Here is an 18,849-nt window from a genome sequence, read left to right on the forward strand (position 1 = left end):
AAGTTGGGTTTTGGAGGGAACATATAGCCTTTTGGTACACTTAGTGTACTTGAAAGACTCAATTATATGACAAAAAATACGAATATTCTAGAGGAATAAGAAGAAATAAAAAAGTATACCTAAATAACACTCCCTCAAATATCATTAAACGCATTATTTTCAAATACATACTTTATATTAAACTGCGCGTTTGTAAGTTTGGAATTGGGAAATTTTAAAATAATAATATAAAACAAAGTATATTTTTTAAAAGACCATTCTACCCCATATTCCCCTAAACTAAACATGCTTTCCACATAAAATATGACTGGACCAACTCATCATATTCTTTTTATTCATATTCGATCAGAAATAATTCGTAAACTGCTTACAACGGATGCAAACCGTTCTTAATATCACAGTTTTGGGGGGAGTATGGGGGAAAATGGTCAAAATTTCCTAGAAAGAATGGCGTGCCGACTCCGAAATTACCCCCATTCGATTCTTGGGAAAATTTTGTTTTAGAAAAGTTCTTGATCACAAATTTTGGCCAGCGGCCCTTTGAGCTATTGAATTTTGCCCGAAAAGTGCAAAATTTTCCCCATTGTGCACTGTCACGCTTTCTTGTATACCTAGTACATATACTGTCACAAAATCTTAGACCCCCCCCCCTAAACCCTTTTTTTTACCTTGTTGGTTCCATAGTACATGAAAGATAATCAACAATAGACACCACGTGCAGAAAAAGGCGGCAAGCTTGGGGTTTAATTTTGGAGCGCAATATTAGTTTGATGATATGTCACATCAGGTTCGTAAGACGCCATAAATTACACCTAGTGCCACCGAACGACGTACTGCTACACTGCTACAGTCAGCATCCTAACATACTTTGATTTACACAGCTTTCTGAGTAATATTTGTCTGTGATGTCTGTCTGTGATGTCTGTTATCTGTCATCATTGGTGACTCACCATAGTCAATGTTCTACGATGTCATATCGTTCCACTTTGGACGCAAACCAATTGCAATGATTGATTTGTAATTTAGAACAAGTTTCGGTTTAAAAACCCTTTTAAATATAGTAATTGAATGTAACTAACTGGTTTTTTTTTATCCGATTTGATATGAATAAACCAACAATAATCCCATTTGATATGAATAAACTAACAATGAGGTACACAAATGATATCATTATTACAGTTCGAGGATACACTACTCCAAGCGTGAACCTACTGAACCTCCACAATGTCGCAGATGAAGAGATGAACAGTTTACTATCGCAAAAGCAGAAGCTCCTTCTAGAGCTCAAACATTACGAAAACAACATCAAATTCAACAAAGAAATTCTAGGAAATAATGACTCCCAACTGGTTCAGAGCGTACCCGACAACGTGGGCGTGATTCCGTCAAACACGCGACTACAAATCGGCATATCAACCAGTTATGACAGCAACGATATGAACATCGACATAACCGTATCGACGAACAATGCAACCACTATACGGGCGGTGCTAATCTTCGCCGATCAGCTGTTCAAGGAGGAAACTCTGATAGCTCATCTGACGAAGGATGTATCCAGGATTTTGATACCGCTGAAAACGCTGAAAGACAATGCACAGGACATTCACATAAAAGCATTCGTGGGGTATCCCACTAGCGTGCAGTTCCACGTGTTTGAGCTAACCCGGCAGTTACCGAAGTTTGCCATGTACACCATCCCGCATAGTTTGACCGGGTCACCAAAAAGTATTGGTAAGTAAAGCGTTTTTTTTGGGGAGCTCGGTATTGCTCGTTGAAGAATGACAGTCTCATCTTTATCTAATTTCGTTTTCTATATAAGGGATAGTGATGCTTTTATTGAATGGCTGTGGGTAGCTTACCGACTACACAGTAGAATATGAGATGCAGTACTAATACTGAGAGATAGTGGTGGATTTAATCAGAGCATTTAGTCATTTAGCATGCCTCGCATGGTTTCAGATTTTTGGTTCTCGGCGATTTAGCGCATAATTAACACATTTTAAAGTTGTTTTTTATACTTCACAATCCTCTTTGATCTGATCTTAAACACCTCTACATTCGTTTGCATTATACACAGATACAGTGGAGTTTAGACATGAATCCACTAATGTGTATTAAAAAAGAAAATTTTGGGCGCATCTGTTCACGAGTAGCGCAGTATGTGCGATTTTGTACGATATCGATATCTAATTATTTTAGAAACGTTCATCGGTGAAATAAAATATCGAGCCAGTGAGTCAGCTCTGTCACAGTTGGGGCGTAAAGTCAGACACAAAACCCATAATATTTTCACGGAGAAGTAATAATTGAACGGCGCCTTTGAAATGCTCTGAGGCAGGTAGTGTTTAGTGATGCTGTCTATCAGAAGAAAGGAGAAGTAATTAACCTAGATCTTAATATTGAGCAATGTCTCTTATTTTGGTATTCGAGCCTATGACGGGAATTAGAATGCAAACGAAAATTCCTGTTATAATCCTACTAAGTGGGAGAAATATTTCAACTTCAAGGAGAAAATGTCCAACCAGATGAAGAGAATGACCAAAAGTTACGTTCAACGTGTTGCTAGAGCAGACGTATGTTGGATGACCAACGCCAGACGCGAGAATTATTATCAATGACATTAACCTTCTGGGACTCGCATGGTCATGCAGTCTCGCCTGCGTTGTATACGATGAGTGTGATTTTTTTTATTAGGGTGTCCGTACTCTTAGTGTAGGTAGCACCAGTAGTGGAGGTAGTGGGGTTTTAATAAGATTTTTTATAATTAAATATACATTTTACGATGGTTTCAGTTGATGCGTCGTGCTTTAAATATTCGGTCAAATACAACTTATCCTAAGATTTTGCTCTAAAAATTATTGAAAACAATGATTTTCCTTAATAAAATTGACTCCCTTGCACCTATAGTGGTGCAACTGTACCAATAGTGGCGATTCTCATAAGAAATCAATGGATAGCACCACTATGGGAACCAAAATTATTTTTTACCGCCACTAAAGGAACATTGGTTCAAGCGATTTTCTGGTGGGAATTTCTGGTGGGAATTCTCATCGATTTGTTTTCGGCGAAAAATGACAAAACAAAACTTTGCCAGACTGTCCGGTTTCGGTCGATTTACTGGCCTTCGACCATCTTCTGCGGACAAATCTTCCAGTCACTTATTTTCTAACAGATAGCCATTACTACATACCTCCACTATTGGTACCGTTACCCTAAAAGCATTATATCTCTTTTTTTTATAATTCCTTTCGTAGGATTGAAAACAAGTCAATTCGATTTGTTTGGGGGAATATTTGTATTGTTATGTAGATTTTTTTCGCTTGTATATGATGTAGATTATTACTATCCAATTTACGATCACGTGCAAGTGCTAACGATAACCAAAATCGGATTCAATTGTGAGTTATCCGTGTGAAGATTTGCACATATATCATTTCATTTGCATGCTATTATTTATTACACATTTAAATTAAGACATGACCGTTTCGAACATCTTTTTTGTATGAATGTCACGTACTTGTACTCTCTAACTTGTCATCCGTTTACGGCGAAACCGCAGCTTACATCAACGGCCTCGCGGTGAAATCTACTCCCGGCGACAGTTATGTTGAATTTCGAATCACGGAACGGTTGAAGCGAATTTGCATATGGATCAATCAGGTGAGCCTCTTCTTTGCAAAAGCCAGTTTGACCGATCATCGTAAACCAAGCTCTCCGTCCTGTTCGTTTTGACGACCGTTTGTTTTTGTTTGTTGTACTGTTTTGCAGAACTTCCTGCTTCCTCGGACATCGAGTACATGACATCATCGGACTCAGACGCAACGGAGCTGAAGCTGAACCTAATCAGCCTGCGTACCGGCAAAAACGTGTGCCTACACTTTAACAATGACAGCAAAACCCGTTTTTACACCGAAGACATTGGACTGGCTGGTGACCTCATGCAGTCTTTGGTGCAGTTTCTCAATATCGAGAATATGAACGTAAGTAGAAGTGGTGGGCGCCTTCTCATTTTCCTCCTCCGATCAAGTCACGACGCGCAATGTACCATTTGTATGTGGATCTGCAGTTACTTGTATTTGCAATTTCTTTGCCTTCTGCAGTCTGTCGCTTGCTTTCCGGTGCTGTACGAAGAAATCAAGGAACTGTTCAACAAGCTACAGGGCCTCCAAGAGACAGAAAAGCAGATCAACTCGGAGATCATAGATAATGTGAATCAGATTAAAAGCCATCTCATTAGGGCGGAGGATGCCCGCTACTACAATGGGTAAGATTGGGTTTTATGGCAGTGTCCTCCGAGCTTATGAACTTCACTTTTTATTTATTACTGCCATTTCCTGTTTTATTCCATTTTTGCTTTTGTTCATCATTGTTTTGGTTCCTAGAAAAGCATAATGCCCCTGTGAGTTGCCAATTATAATCATGACTCTGACAATAAATGCAGTTGTAAAAAAACTCTTTTAACGATACCAGTAAATATTACGCACATGTGCTTAGAAAAGTATATGACAAATACTTTGAAGGCTGGTACATGCAGAGGTATTTTTTTGAATTTCGGACATGAGAACCATTTCTGGATTACACTAATCTTACTGGGTGGGCTTGATGTTTGGTTTAAAATTGAAGAGAAATTAGCATAAATTTGGGTAGGACTAAAATAGTAATTTTATCATTTAAGGACAGGAGAACGAAAAAGTCGAATTATGAATCACTGCCCAGTAATCCATACAACATATAACAAACTGCAAAATCGCTGTATATACTGTATGCTTCATATATGTACGATCAAAAGTAAATAGGGCATCATTCCTGCTGTTGAGAAACCATTCTACCAATAATCAAAAATAGACAAATAACGCTGGTCGACAGTGAAATAGGGTTCGGAATGCTCATGTGCTGTATTTGTAGTTCACGACCTCGACGGGCGACGACTGTTTGGGAAAATTCCGAGGATATTTGGTTACCAAATTGGGGGGTTCGTTGTTTTTCCTTGGCGTTGATGTCATTTGCATGTTTTGTCTCCTAAAACGTAAAATATTAGGTATATTATCTCTATTTTGTTATGTTTATATATCCATGAGTGTTTTGCGGGGGTGGGCGTTGGGTGTTGGTTGGTAGGAAAGGATATTAAAAATGTTCTTTACTATAAGCATACCAGCATATGGAGACGCATGGTGCATCAATTTCTTATAATGATTTAACTTTTTGTGCAAATGCCGACACATATGATAATAAAATCATCATACAACTATGCTAGCATTTGGATGGCAACTTGTATCACGAAAAACGTGAACTTAATTACATGTTAAGAAGTACATAGTTTTGGTTAACATTCCAAATACCACGATCAAGAAATCCTAAGACCTGTTTTCTACTGCATCAAAGATGTTAGGGAAGATCCATTAATTACGTAACGTATGTATCGTCACACTTCCTTCAGTGACTGAGATTTGTAGGATATTGATACCATTGCCTGTTCACAATCACTTCCTAGCAGTGAAAATGGTTAGCAACAGCGATCAAAGATAAAGTAAACAAAATACCTCTTTTCTCACCACGCAGCCCGCAGTGACAATCCATTCAGTTCATTCGCTGATGCGTGAAAGATACAACCCTATATAAATGTATGGACGAATACTGTTATTTGAAAGAAAAACATTTGGACATTTGAAGAAAAACAGAAGGACATTTGTGCCGAATGATCATCATTCATCACCCCATGGACAAACAGATATCTCCGTAAGCTGAAAAGATGTAAGCAGTCTGCCCTCCGGAAGTACAGACATAATCGTACTCCGCACTCCAAGCGTTGTTTTGTGTTGGCTAGCAACAAATATACTAGCTTTAACCGTTTATCATATGCAAGGTATATTGATCGTACGCAGAGGAGTCTGCGATTACATCCTAAAAAGTTTTGGTCCTTTGTCCAAACGAAACGCAAAGAAAACGGGCTACCTACAAGCATGCATTATGGTGACTTATCTGCAGACACGGCATCTGAAAAGTGCATACTATTTGCCCAGCATTTCAAGAAGGCTTTTACGAATGTAGTACTCGGCCCATCTCAAGTAGACGAAGCCCTCCGAGATACTCCGTTGGATCGTTTCGATTTTTGGAATATTTGAAATTTCCGAAGAACAAGTACTACAGGCACTCCGAAAGCTCAAGCACTCCACAACACCCGGACCGGATGGCATTCCATCGTCTCTGCTTAAAAAGTGCTCTGCTGCTTTACTGGTACCATTGGCGAAGTTATTCAACCGTTCCATTCAGAGGGCGACCTTTCCCATCGCGTGGAAAACGTCATTCCTATCTCCAATCAACAAAAAGGGAAACAGATGTGACGTTGTGAATTATAGGGGTATAACATCGTTAAGCGCCTGTTCGAAAGTTTTCGAAATAATCATGAATGCTCTCTTCGGTACCTGCAAGGCTTACATCTCTACTGCTCAACATGGGTTCTTTCCAAAACGGTCAGTGACTACTAACCTTGTCGAGTTCTCGTCTTTGTGCATCCGCTCAATGGATGCAGTTAAACAAGTCGACGTGGTATATACAGACTTTAAGTCAGCGTTTGATCGCGTGAATCACTGCATTCTCCTTCACAAACTTGGAAAACTCGGAATGTCGCCTGGACTTGTGAGTTGGTTAAAATCTTACCTATCAGACCGGTGTATGAAAGTGCGAATTGGTTCGGAGTATTCAGATTCCTTCCATATCGCTTCAGGAGTGCCACAGGGGAGTAATTTAGGACCATTTCTTTTTTCGTTATTCATCAACGATGCAGCGTTTGTATTGCCTCGCGGTATGCGAGTGTTTTATGCGGATGATGTAAAAATGTACATGGTCGTTACAAGCAGAGATGATTGTCTGGAATTGCAGGCTACCTTGGATTCTTTCGAGAGCTGGAGCAAACGGAATGGTTTGGAACTCTGCGTGGGAAAGTGCAACACCATTACTTTCTGTAGATTGCGGCGCCCGATTATATTCGACTACTCTCTGTCTGGCGAAGAACTTCAGCGTAAAACTGAAGTTAAAGATCTCGGTGTAATAATGGATAAGGAGCTGACATTTCGGTCTCACTATGAAGATGTGATCTCGAGGGCACACAAGCAGCTTGGTTTTATCTTCAAGATATCCAATGATTTTCGTGATCCTCTCTGCCTCAAATCACTCTATTGTGCTTTAATTCGTGCCATTTTGGAATCTGCCGTACTGGTGTGGTGTCCATACAACAAGAATTGGATTGAACGTATTGAGGCTGTTCAGGGAAAATTTGTTCGACTGGCACTCCGGAACCTTCCCTAGTGTGATCCTGTGCGTCTATCTCCATATGAACATCGATGCAACTTAATTGGCCTGGCATCGCTGGAAAGCAGGAGATCTGTAATGCAAGCCGCTTTTATCGGTAAAGTGCTGAGAGGTGAGATCCTTGAGACGGCGAAACTTCCTGCTGACGAACGCTCGCAACACCCGATATGGACAACATGACCCCATTAGGTTTATGGTATCCAGGTTCAACGAAAGGGAATTCCAGCAATTCGACTTTGTTACCTAGGCTAGGTTACCGTATACTGACCGTATAATGTTTTGTGTTATTTGTATAATGATCCTTCTGACAACATTATTGGCTTAACTGTTTGTTTGTTTTTAATGACGATGTATTTTGACTGATTCCATGATTTATGTTTGTACCGAATTTGTAATTTAATTTGTAATTTAATTGTAATGTAATAAATTGTAATTTAATTTGGTTTAGTTTTTACTTCATTAAGACATAGGTCAGATGAAGGTGATCAAGCAAATAAATAAAATAAATCAGCTGCAGTCCGCTGTTGACAAACCTGACTGAAAGGCATCATCATAGGCAAAGAGGAGCAGTAAAAAATACAAAACAAAAAAATGCATCCAGCAGGCATTGTTGATAAATTGCATCACTGGTTACGAAGCGCTTTCGGACGGGTGTCCAGCTCTAGAAGAACCTGTGAATCAACCCTGCATTGTTCGACATCATTCAGATATTTAGGTCACGTCTAAACAGATAACAATGAATCAACAATTTGACGCCACAATACACGGTTCAAGGCCACATCTATCCATCCTCGATTGCGCCCCACGCTCACCAAGTCGTTCTGTACCTGGTCAGCCTACCTTGCTCGCTGCGATCCACGCCTTCTTGTACCTGCCGGATTGGAAGCAAACACCATCTTTACAGGGTTGCATGCCACCATTCTGGCAGCGTGCCCTGCCCATCGTACCCTTACCGCTTTAGCATCCTTCTGGATACAGGATTAGCCGTAGAGTTGGGCGAGCTCGTTATTCATCCTTCGTCGCCACACACCGTTACAGTAATTATAATAATGGCTAACGGGTTTTGCTGAGTTCGTTACACAGTGACAGAGCAGTCGGAAATCGGACATAACCTCAATTATGCAGTTTCAAGCTGAAGCCAACTTTTTCATACTTATTAAGATGATTGTACAACTGCCTCGATGAACAAAACAAAAAGCGATGATTATATTCATTTCACACACTTTTATTGTTCCGCCATCGAAACAAGAGGACTTTTTTAAACATTGCGCAATGGGAAAAAGTTGTGCATAACGCGAATAAATTCAATATCGCGGTTCAGTATGGGCGGATTGCGCTTGAATTTTTAAACAAATCCTAAAACTTTCTGGGGAATCGTGCAAAGGTGGTTAAGTTCACTGCACGAAGCTGCAAGACCTCGTTTTACCCTAATGCCACTTATTTGTTATGCATTCCGGAAGACCTTTTTTGGTAAAAGTAAGAAAATAATAGAACGTGAGGTAAAATGAGCAGTATTTTAGCTTCTTTAGTCGTCCGGTTGAGAAAAATAGCTCCACTCGATTCCCTGGAAAATTCTAGATCAGACCAGTAGTGTGAGGGTATTAGTAAGCAATTTGAGGAAAATGAGAACGTGGGGAACGTAGGGTTATTTGTTTTTTTTTTTTAATTTAGGGAAGGAATTGGCAAGGGGTTGGTAAGTTGGGAGTAAAAGGGGAACGTTGTGGCCGTGCTGCATACGGTGGAGCCCTTCACATGCATGTGAAAGAGAGCTCACCGAAACATACCTTTGCTGTCGGAGAAAGGGTGGGTGTAGTCGATACCGGTTGTAGTTGAGGATGATGGGGAGGTTGTCTCGTCGATCCCAGGATGGGCTGACCACCGTCGTAGCGATTTCCTATGGTAACCTTCGGTAAGGGATTGTGTTGGCTTTCCTAGTTTCCTTGCGAGTAGCTCGGCCGTCGAAATGTGGCCCTTCGGAGTCCGTAGCTTCGCGGGGTGGGTATAGCGCCTTTTCCGATGACGTTCCTTGGCTCGTGAGAGGGGTGACAGCGCATCAGATTTTAGTCCAGCCTGTGAGCGGGGGTAGTCCCGCCGGACCTCACAGGAGCGCTTACCTCCAAAACTGTGGCTGCTACTCTCTCGCCACGTATGGCGCGGTAATGACTTGAGGCTCACCGGCCAGCAGCTCAAGGACTCGCCACCACCTACGTGTTCATGTCCCTTTTCGATAAGCGGCTTTCCTTTTCGGCTTGGGTCGTCGGCACTGAATGTAGCCTCACACCTCGGGAATTTGGTCCACGGATTTTTTCCTAATGCATTTTTACATATGCGATGTTTTCGAGATTTGGGTACGGAAAATCAACCCCATTTAAAATGCACGGGGTTTAAAATCCGGCGGAAAATTTTCCCGAGGTGTAAGGTAGCCTTTAACCCGGGACTTGAGCATCGAGAAACCCCAGCCCCCGTCGAGTGTTTTTCACCGCCTCTCGTGGCTTCGGTAAAGGCTACCTTACACCTCGGGAAAATTTTCCGCCGGATTTTGGTCCCCGTGCATTTTTAATGGGGCCGTGATTTTGATTTTCCGTGCCCAAATCCCGAAAACATCGCATTGTATTGGTTGTATGATGCTGGGTCATTAGGGGCTGTTAGGCCGAAGGTCATAAGGCCGAATGGTCATTAGGCCGAACGGTCGTTAGGCCGAATGGCCATTAGGCCGAATGAGAACTGGGGAGTGAGAAATGAGTTGTGTGAAGTGAGGAAGAAGGAAGAAGGAAGAAAGAATAAGAAAGAAGGAAGACGGGAGAAAGAAGGAAGAAAACGGAAGAAGGAAGAAAGAAAACGGAAGACAGAAGAAAAAAGCAGGAAGAAGAAAGAAGGAAGAAGAAGAAAGAAGAAGGAAGAAGAAAGAAGAAGGAAGAAGAGAGGTGAAAAAAGTGGAAAGAAGAAAAATGGAAGAAGGAAGAAGGAAGAAGGAGAAGGAAGAAGGAAGAAGGAAGAAGAAAGAAGGAATAATGAAAAAGGAAGAAGGAAGAAGGAAGAAGGAAGAAGGAAGAAGGAGGAAGGAGGAAGGAAGAAGGAAGAAGGAAGAAGGAAGAGGACAAAGGAAGAAGGAAGAAGGAAGAAGGAAGAACGAAGAAGGAAGAAGGAAGAAAGAGGAAGAAAGAAGGAAAAAGGAAGAAAGAGGAAGGAAGAAGGAAGGAAGAAGAAAGAGGAAAGAAGAAGGAAGAAAAAAAGAAGAAGGACGAAGGGAAGGAAAAAGGATGAAGGAAGATGGAAGAAGGAAGAAGGAAGAAGAAAGAAGAAAGAAGGAAAAAGGAAAAAAGTAAGAAGGAAGAAGGAGGAAGGAAGAAGGAAGGAGGAAGAAGGAAGAAGGAAAAAGGAAGGAGGAAGAAGGAAGAAGAAAGAAGAAAGAAGAAAGAAGAAAGAAGAAAGAAGGAAGAAGGAAGAAAGAAAAAGGAGGAAGGAAGAAGGAAGAAGGAAGAAGCAAAAAGGAAGAAGGAAGAAGGACGAAGGAAGAAAGATGAATGAAGGAAGAAGGAAGAAGGAAGAAGGAAGAAAGATGAATGAAGGAAGTGGAAGCAAGAAGGTTAAAAGAAGGAAGAAAGAAGATTGAAGGAAGAAGGAATGAGAATAAGGAAGAAGGAAGCAGTTAGAAGGGAGAAAAAAGCGAAGAAGGAAAAATGAAGAAGAAAGAAGGAATAATTGAGAAGAAAGAAGAGAAAAGGAAGAAGGAAGAAGAAAAACAGAAGCAAAAAGAAAAAAAGAAAAAAAAGAAAGAAAAAGAAAGAAGAATAAATAAGAAGGAGAGAAGAAAGGAAGAAGAAGGAAGAAAGAAGAAAGGAGAAAGAATAAGGAAACAAGAAGAAGAAAGTAGAAAGAAGAAGAGTGGGGAAAAGAAGAAAAAAAAGAAGGAAGAACCAAGAAAGAAGAAAAATGAAGGAAGAAAGAAGGAAGAGGAATACAGAAAGAAGGGAGAAGAAATAAATAGCATAGAAGAAGGAAATAGGAAGGATCAAAAAGGAAGAGTGAAAAAGAAAAAGGGAAAAAGAAGACAGATGGAAGAAGAAAGAAATAAAAAGGGAGAAGGAAGAAGGGGTAAGGTGAAGAAAGCATTTCTCATTTTTCAATTTTGCTTCTTTTTGCTAATTCGGCCTAATGGCCATTCGGCCTAATGACCGTTCGGCCTAATGACCATTCGGCCTAATGACCTTCGGCCTAATGGCCTGACACCGGTTGTATGACATTCACCAGAAAGTCATTTGCTAGAAGGCTTTTTACGAGAAAAAAAATTTGCCAGGATGGACCATTCCCCAGAAAGCCATTCGCCAGAATGAACTATTCCCCAGAATTGGTTATCTCCTATTTGCCATGCTCGCGTTTGTCCAGTATGTGCAATAATTTATAACGCCATGAACTTTTGTCTGAACCTAACGTCAAAATCATTTATTGTTGTTTTTTAGTTGTTTTCTAGTGACGAATATAAGACCGCACCGGTCGAAAATAGAATCGAAAAGATTTAATTCTTTCGATGAAAGTATACATAAGCCGGGTATAACCGCTTGTATGAAGGCAATGGCGGATAAAAAAAATAAAAAATAGGCACTTGCCCGGATTAAGGAAATGGTAGATGTGATCCTTCCTTTAAAAATAGACGTTTGCCAGGATTAAAGGAATGGTGGATATGATCCCTTATTTAAAAGAAGGCGCTTGCCCGGATTAAGGCAATGGTGAATGTGATTTCTTCTTTAAAAGCAGGCACTTACCCGAATTAAGGCAATGGTGGATGAAATCTTTTCATAAAAAATAGGCGCTTTCCAGGATTAATATAATGGAAGATGTGATTCCTTCTTTAAAAGTAAGCGCTTGCCCGGATTAAGGTAATGGTGGATATGATCCCTTTTTAAAAGAAGGCGCTTGACCGGATAAGGGCAATGGTAAATGTGAACCCTCCTTTAAGAGCGGGCGCTTGTCCGGATTAAGGCAATGGTGGATATGATCCCTTCTTCAAAAGTAGGCGTTTACCGGGATTAATGAAATGGAAGATGTCATTCCTTGTATAAAAGTAGGGGCTTGCCCGGATTAAAGCAATGCAATGGTGGATGTGATCCCTTCTTTGAAAATAATCGTTTTCCAGGATTTAAGCAATGGTGGATGTGGTCCCTTCCTTAAACGTAGGTAGGGTATGATCTCTTCTTTAGAAATAGACATTTAGATATAATTTCTTCAATATAAGCTAGACAGCTTCTAGCATAACTTAAAGTAATACTATCCTTTCACGGAAAGCGTTTGCTTGATATAAAGAAAGAAGTGATATCCTTTCGTTACGAGCATAAGTTTTCATTATTCAATCTTCGAAATGAAGTCTGCGCCTGGAATGCGGCAAAGAAATATGACATCAATTCGTAAACAGTTTCTTTGGTATTATAGGCAAATGTGAAAATAACCCCTTTTATGAAAATTAAGTATACCGAAGAACTTGTCATTACTAAATCATGCCAAATCCCCGTTATGCAAAACTACTTTCACTATTTTTTAACCACCAATAATAATAGGAATGGCCGGTTTTACTTTTCTGGGGAATGGTACATTCTGGGAAATTGCATTTTGGCAAATGGTCTATTCTGGGGATTGGCTTTCTGGCATTTGGTCCATCCTGGCAAATGGCTTTCTGGCAAAAATCATTCTGGCAAATGTCATACAATCATGCTCGAGTCAACTTTGAGAAAATACGGTGAGCTGGTTCGGGACGTCTGGACGTCCACTCCATAGACGTAGGACGTCAAAGGAGGGTGTTGCAACTTTCATCCTCAGGATTCATCTCGTTAGGAACTTTTGATCTTGGCAAACAATTCAACGGGAGGAAAAACCTCCAAATCCAACTGGCAAAAACTTCTATCTTAACTTCAGCATCCATTGGTTGTATTCACACCGCAATGGTTACGTTCCACCTCTGGTACTCGATCGGCAGCTCGGCGATTAACAAGCAGCACCATACAAACATCCTTTCGTCCAGCCTACACTTTAGCAAAAAAATCTACAATTTATACAAAAAAAAAACACGGGAGCAAAAAACAAATTCAATTGAGCGATGACTGCTCTGATCTTTCCCGTCGATTAAACCTTTTCTTCCTTTGACCTTTTGTTCCACAGCCCTTGAACCTAGTCCTTGCAGCCCTTGCTAGCATACTTGTACAATTATTTCATTAACAAATGTGATGGAATTTGCACAAAAAGTCACAATAAGTAGGTATAATAAGTGCACCATGCGTCTCCATAGGTTCTTATGCTTATATGATGATGCACACAATAATTTTGATAATACCTACCCTGGGATGGTGAAACAGATTCAAAAAAATAATTGTGTATGTCAAGCCGAGCCGAAAACAAAACTCTTAACAAGAAAACGCAAAACAATATTTGGTCTTTTCATAACTCGACAACGTTGATTGTTTTTTATTGCTGAAAAAATTACCTACCTATGTACTTGTTCGCTGACGACAGTTAAATATTTAATTTGATGTGTAGTGTCTAGAGGTCCCTCCCATTATACCTACCCATGTGCATCGAATCTGCGCCTTCTCCATTTGCTTTAGTTTTGATGTGAAGATATTTTTGTTAAATTTGTAATTTGCGATACATATGGTAACACTATGCTGAATGTGACGGTTAATAAGATCCTCAGCAAGGCCGTTACAAATACTTAATATAAATTATGCCCTACTGGTCTCTGAAAAATCAAGGGGCGGGGGGGTTGGTTTCAGTATGATAAAAAATAAATATTAAAATAAAAAATAAAAAATAAATCCTCGGATTTGTTAAAGAATGTATTGAAAATCCTTAAAATTTCAGGTTTTTTATTTCCTCCTTAAATTATTATTTTTAGGCAAAAAAAGGGAGGCATAATTTGTTTTTAATATTTGTATTGGACTTAAAACTGCGGCAGGTTTCATGAGGCAATGTAATGCTTACAAAAAAAGAGTTACATATTCATATTTAGCACAAGATTTTTAGCTTTTCTCTCATATATTCACCGTCAAGCAGATTTACTGAATCATAGTTATCTCCGCGTCAGATAAGTCATTGGTTTACTCATGTGATCGGTTTAGCTCTTAGTTAGCATTTTATTTTTGTTCACGGTCAATGAAAACGCACAACATCTGAGCTATGCGCAACAAGAAATATTCACATTGTATTTATTCATACTCTTCGCATCTTTAGGGATGACGTTATCAAATACCACAACGAGATGATGAACACGAACGAAGACCTCGTAAAAAACTACAAGATCCGATTGGTCAACACGAATGAAGTCCAGTTGGCACTGAAACGCATCCACAGCATACTGTACAGCGCATCCAAGCTGAGAGGTTAGTATAGAGAGTGGTACCGGCTAACGATCAATTGCGCTTTTTTTCCGCCGTCGCACTTGACGTTGAGCCTCACGAACTCAGTCCTACGAAGCGGTTCAAGTCGCCGCATTGAATTTTTAGCACATCGTTGTCGTCATCTTTTGTGGTTGGAGGTTTAGAGTTGAAATGGACTTTATTGGTATGGTGCTTATAGTGACGACCAACGACCGTTTCTGGGGTGCGGTTGATCATGAATTATTCACGATACTCAGTTGCGAAGTAATGGTTGTCGTTGTTGCCTTTTTCTTGGACATCTCTGACTGGACCGTTAAGTCGCGTTAAGTCCAATCATGGTTTATTTACTCGGAATGTCATGGTCGCTGTATGCCTGTATGCTGGTACTGCCATATTTTTTCTCTAATTTATTGATTTATTTAGCAACAACAAAACAAAGATGAAACAATAAATATGATAAGGATTATGTTTTCAGTCATACATTTGTACAGTGATCATTGCTTAATTTCTACTCAAATATGTCGCTAAATTGTTCACTTTTTTTATTTTGTTTAGCTTCAATTTCATACTTGTTATCCACATCCACAGAATTACAAAAATTCATAACTACAAACATTTCTTAAATTTATTTACATAGGATTTTCCCAACGGTAATATCCTATGCTACTTAAAGATTTTTTTAAAAACATTTTTTGGCACACTACACACGCTCTACTGAAACTATAGCAATCTATGTCTTCAGACCACGAGTTTAAAAAAATCTCCAATGGACTATGTTATTCGTATCTCAAATGCGTATAGTATTAGCAAAATGTTTTTAATTATTCCGAATCACCTCACTTATGTTTAATCCACCTACGCGCAACCCTCAGCCTTGGGCCGGAAGAACAAAAATTATTTCCCGGTTGTTGTTATTTCTCATCATTCTATACGTACACAACAAAAATATAACTCACAATATAACCTTGCAGCATCTAATAACTGCATACATATATATGTTCCTTCACCTATCGATTATTACGTTCTAACAATATGGTAACTATTGTCACTTCCAGTTGGAACGTTCGCCGCTTCAGTCATCAGCAAGTTCAAAGATGCCTTAAAAACGAACAACATCGAGGCCGTGGTGAAAATCATTGAGCTGGGCGAGATGTAGGTGCCCGTGTCGGACGGAGCTGAGTTTGGCAAACGTTTGCGTCTCGATTCTCACACAGGTATACGTTTGCGGAGGTGGCCAAACCGGTGCTGGGTTCCATCCGGCCGGCCCATGACGAGCCGAATGAGTAAACAACCATCGAGTGCGGTGTTGCGACATGGTACTTTGAATCTTTTAGGATCGCGCTTGGGATCGCGTGCTTTTAACCTGTGAATAATGTGCTTTAGCGATTGCGATATGGTAGATAAATATTTATTATTAATTAAACCTTGTGTTTTTATGTATTCCGAGAAAATGACCTGCAGGGTATTTGTTTGAATGACTTTCGGAAAGTCTAAAGAAAACTTGTTAAAAGTCAATAAATAATAATTGGTGCATTCGAATCCAGCGACCTCGGACCGGGATCATTTAATGGCATTACATTCCACAAATAGGACATTGGTGAAGCGCAACTTTATAGACATTTTTGTGATTAACTGTGAAGATGTTATGAGGCTATCAATATATACTCTCTAAAGCGACTTCAATAACAATACCGCCAATTATCGAAACAGAGATAATCCGTTAATTCCATACAAATGCACGATTTCAACGAGCACAAGATTTCTCAAATGCCTTTGTGCAACTTAGACAACGATCATAGGTTCTACCGCCTTTCGCATGGGTCACTTTAGGAGACCCGTATTATCTCTAAGTTTCAAGTTGTATGTACTTGATAATGTCGTTTGATATTATTCTTTGGTGAGGTTTACTTCAGCTTTTAGTACTACTATCTTTATTTTAAGTTTTAAAGAACATCCATTTTTGAACACATAACAACGTAGACTAGTACATATACAATATACATTTTTTGTAGACCTTCCAGCTACGTACCTTTTTCGGCAAAGTCTTTCGGCATCTTTCAGACTATATGCTAACGTATTGAGTCACGTGATTGATGATAAATATTGAAGCCGCTAATATCAAAAATGTGAAAAAGTAAGTTTTCCCATACTAATCTCCATGTAAATTTAAAACTCGATGCGGCATGTGAGGTCGCAACCAATCGAGCCCATTTTTTGCACAGTTGATTGGGATCCCAAAACGATTCAGAAAAACCTTGATCTCACTTGATCGGACGAAGTTTGCGTTTTTCCATACAACTGCGCCCCACTTTAATATACATATGGGTCATTCCATATGAAGTGACCGAGAAAAAAATGCAAACATGCAATCGACTTTCTTAGAATTGAATGAAATTTTGACCAATTGTTTATATATGGGTTATACCCCAAAAACCAAAATTTCGTGGTGATTGGACCTCCCCACGATTAATAAGACCATCCCCCTTTTCGGACAAATGTATGAAACTCATCATATTGTTTTGTACATATCTCTGGAACTGAGAGGTCTATAATAAATCTAAGGTAATCATTCGAAAGAAAATTTTTCAAGGAGCATGAGCATGAGCATGAGCATGATGACCGTACAATTCGTAGTTGCTACTCCGTGATTGATCAGAACAAGCAAAATTGCACAGAGAACCAACAGATGAAGCCGGGACTAGCTTGTCATCCTCAATGTGCACGTTTCGAGAGTTCAAAACTTATAAGAATCAATAACGGCGCCGGCCACGTCCTTACGGTCATCTGGGAGGGTAAGGAATGTGAGTGTGACATCCGTTGTTACTAGAGACCGAGTATACCTCTGCATCTCCACGGTTGTCACAGGAAGGAATTTTGTTAGTGGGTAGGGATGTATTGTTACATAAATCTGGATTCACCTTGGTAAGTGATGCGATCTATGTAACACTTGAATTACATTAAGTCTTCCGGCAGCCGGCTGCCGAAAGAATACAATAAAAATTATTGTATACTTGTGTATTTAAATTTAATCATTCGTTGATCAATTATGACTGTTTTACCTAGATAGTGAAGCTTATGTTGGATTAACTCAAAACTGGAACGGTTTATCCCGAATATTAGAATGGAATAGTGAAGTCTCAACTCTGTAACATTTTGCATAAGACACTCAATATTAATTAATCAGTAGACCTTGCTAGCTACGTATGAAATTTCACATGCCTTGTTTCAAAATTGAATGGAATTTACTGGTGTACTTTCATGATCGATTACCGAAGCACTCACTTTAGTTCCACGAAACTTTAGAGAAAGATATTCTATGTATATGTTTTAGTTTCAATCATTTTCTATTGCGCTTAACCCTTATGCGGCCGACGGGGTACCCGTGTTCCTTTTTCAAATTCAAGTGGTGATATTTCAATGAATTTTCATAGCTGAAAGCTGAAACTCGGTGACATCTAAGAACTCCATCAAATGTAGCATCTGTGAGAAAATCACGTTGATACAGTGAGGAGGGACGTGGGGAGGGGCATCTGATTTTTTTTACCACGTGGATGGCCGGCAGGGTACCCGTGTTCCACTAAATTGATATTTTCATAACTTTAACAATTTTCAACCGATTTAGATAATTTTGATAGTTTTGGAAACAGAAACTCATATACTTTAAGCCCATAGTCAAGGTTTACAGCTTTTGTCCATGGTTATACAAGAAATCTTTGAAGTAAGGCTTGAGAGTCTACACACGTAACCGAAGGACTATCAACCAGTTTCGAATATATTACATGCTCATTGCGCTTCTTAGAATAGTCGGTGTTCACAGTATATATTCTGGGTCTCCAAAAACCCCTGGAGTAAGGCCTAAGTCATCCAAAAAATCTCTGGAATAAGATCTTATGGTCTGCTAACGTAAACAAAGGTCTATCGTGTAAATTCAAAAACGAATTCACAGTATATGTTCCGGGTCATCCAATGACCTTTTCTTAAAACATGTTTGCATTCCAAGTAGTTCTTGTTGCTGTCATTGATTCCAAGTAGTCTACAAACTCCATACAGCCAAGGTCTTCGGATCAATCTCCATAATGGAGGCAGTCAACGAAGAATAAACCAGTTGCGTGACCCCTTTTTGGTATATGTTTGTATTCAAAGTAGTTCTTGTTGTTGTCGTGGGCTCCAGGTAGTC

General features: G+C 39.6%; 1 pseudogene; it reads left to right on the forward strand.

Moving 5' to 3' along the window:
• LOC134216052 (Bardet-Biedl syndrome 2 protein homolog) overlaps positions 1–16,066 on the forward strand; it is a 73,166-nt pseudogene extending 57,100 nt beyond the window's left edge.
• Positions 16,067–18,849: the final 2,783 nt, after the last annotated feature.

The sequence above is a fragment of the Armigeres subalbatus genome, chromosome 2 (assembly GCF_024139115.2).
Source record: "Armigeres subalbatus isolate Guangzhou_Male chromosome 2, GZ_Asu_2, whole genome shotgun sequence".
Lineage (NCBI taxonomy): Eukaryota > Metazoa > Arthropoda > Insecta > Diptera > Culicidae > Armigeres > Armigeres subalbatus.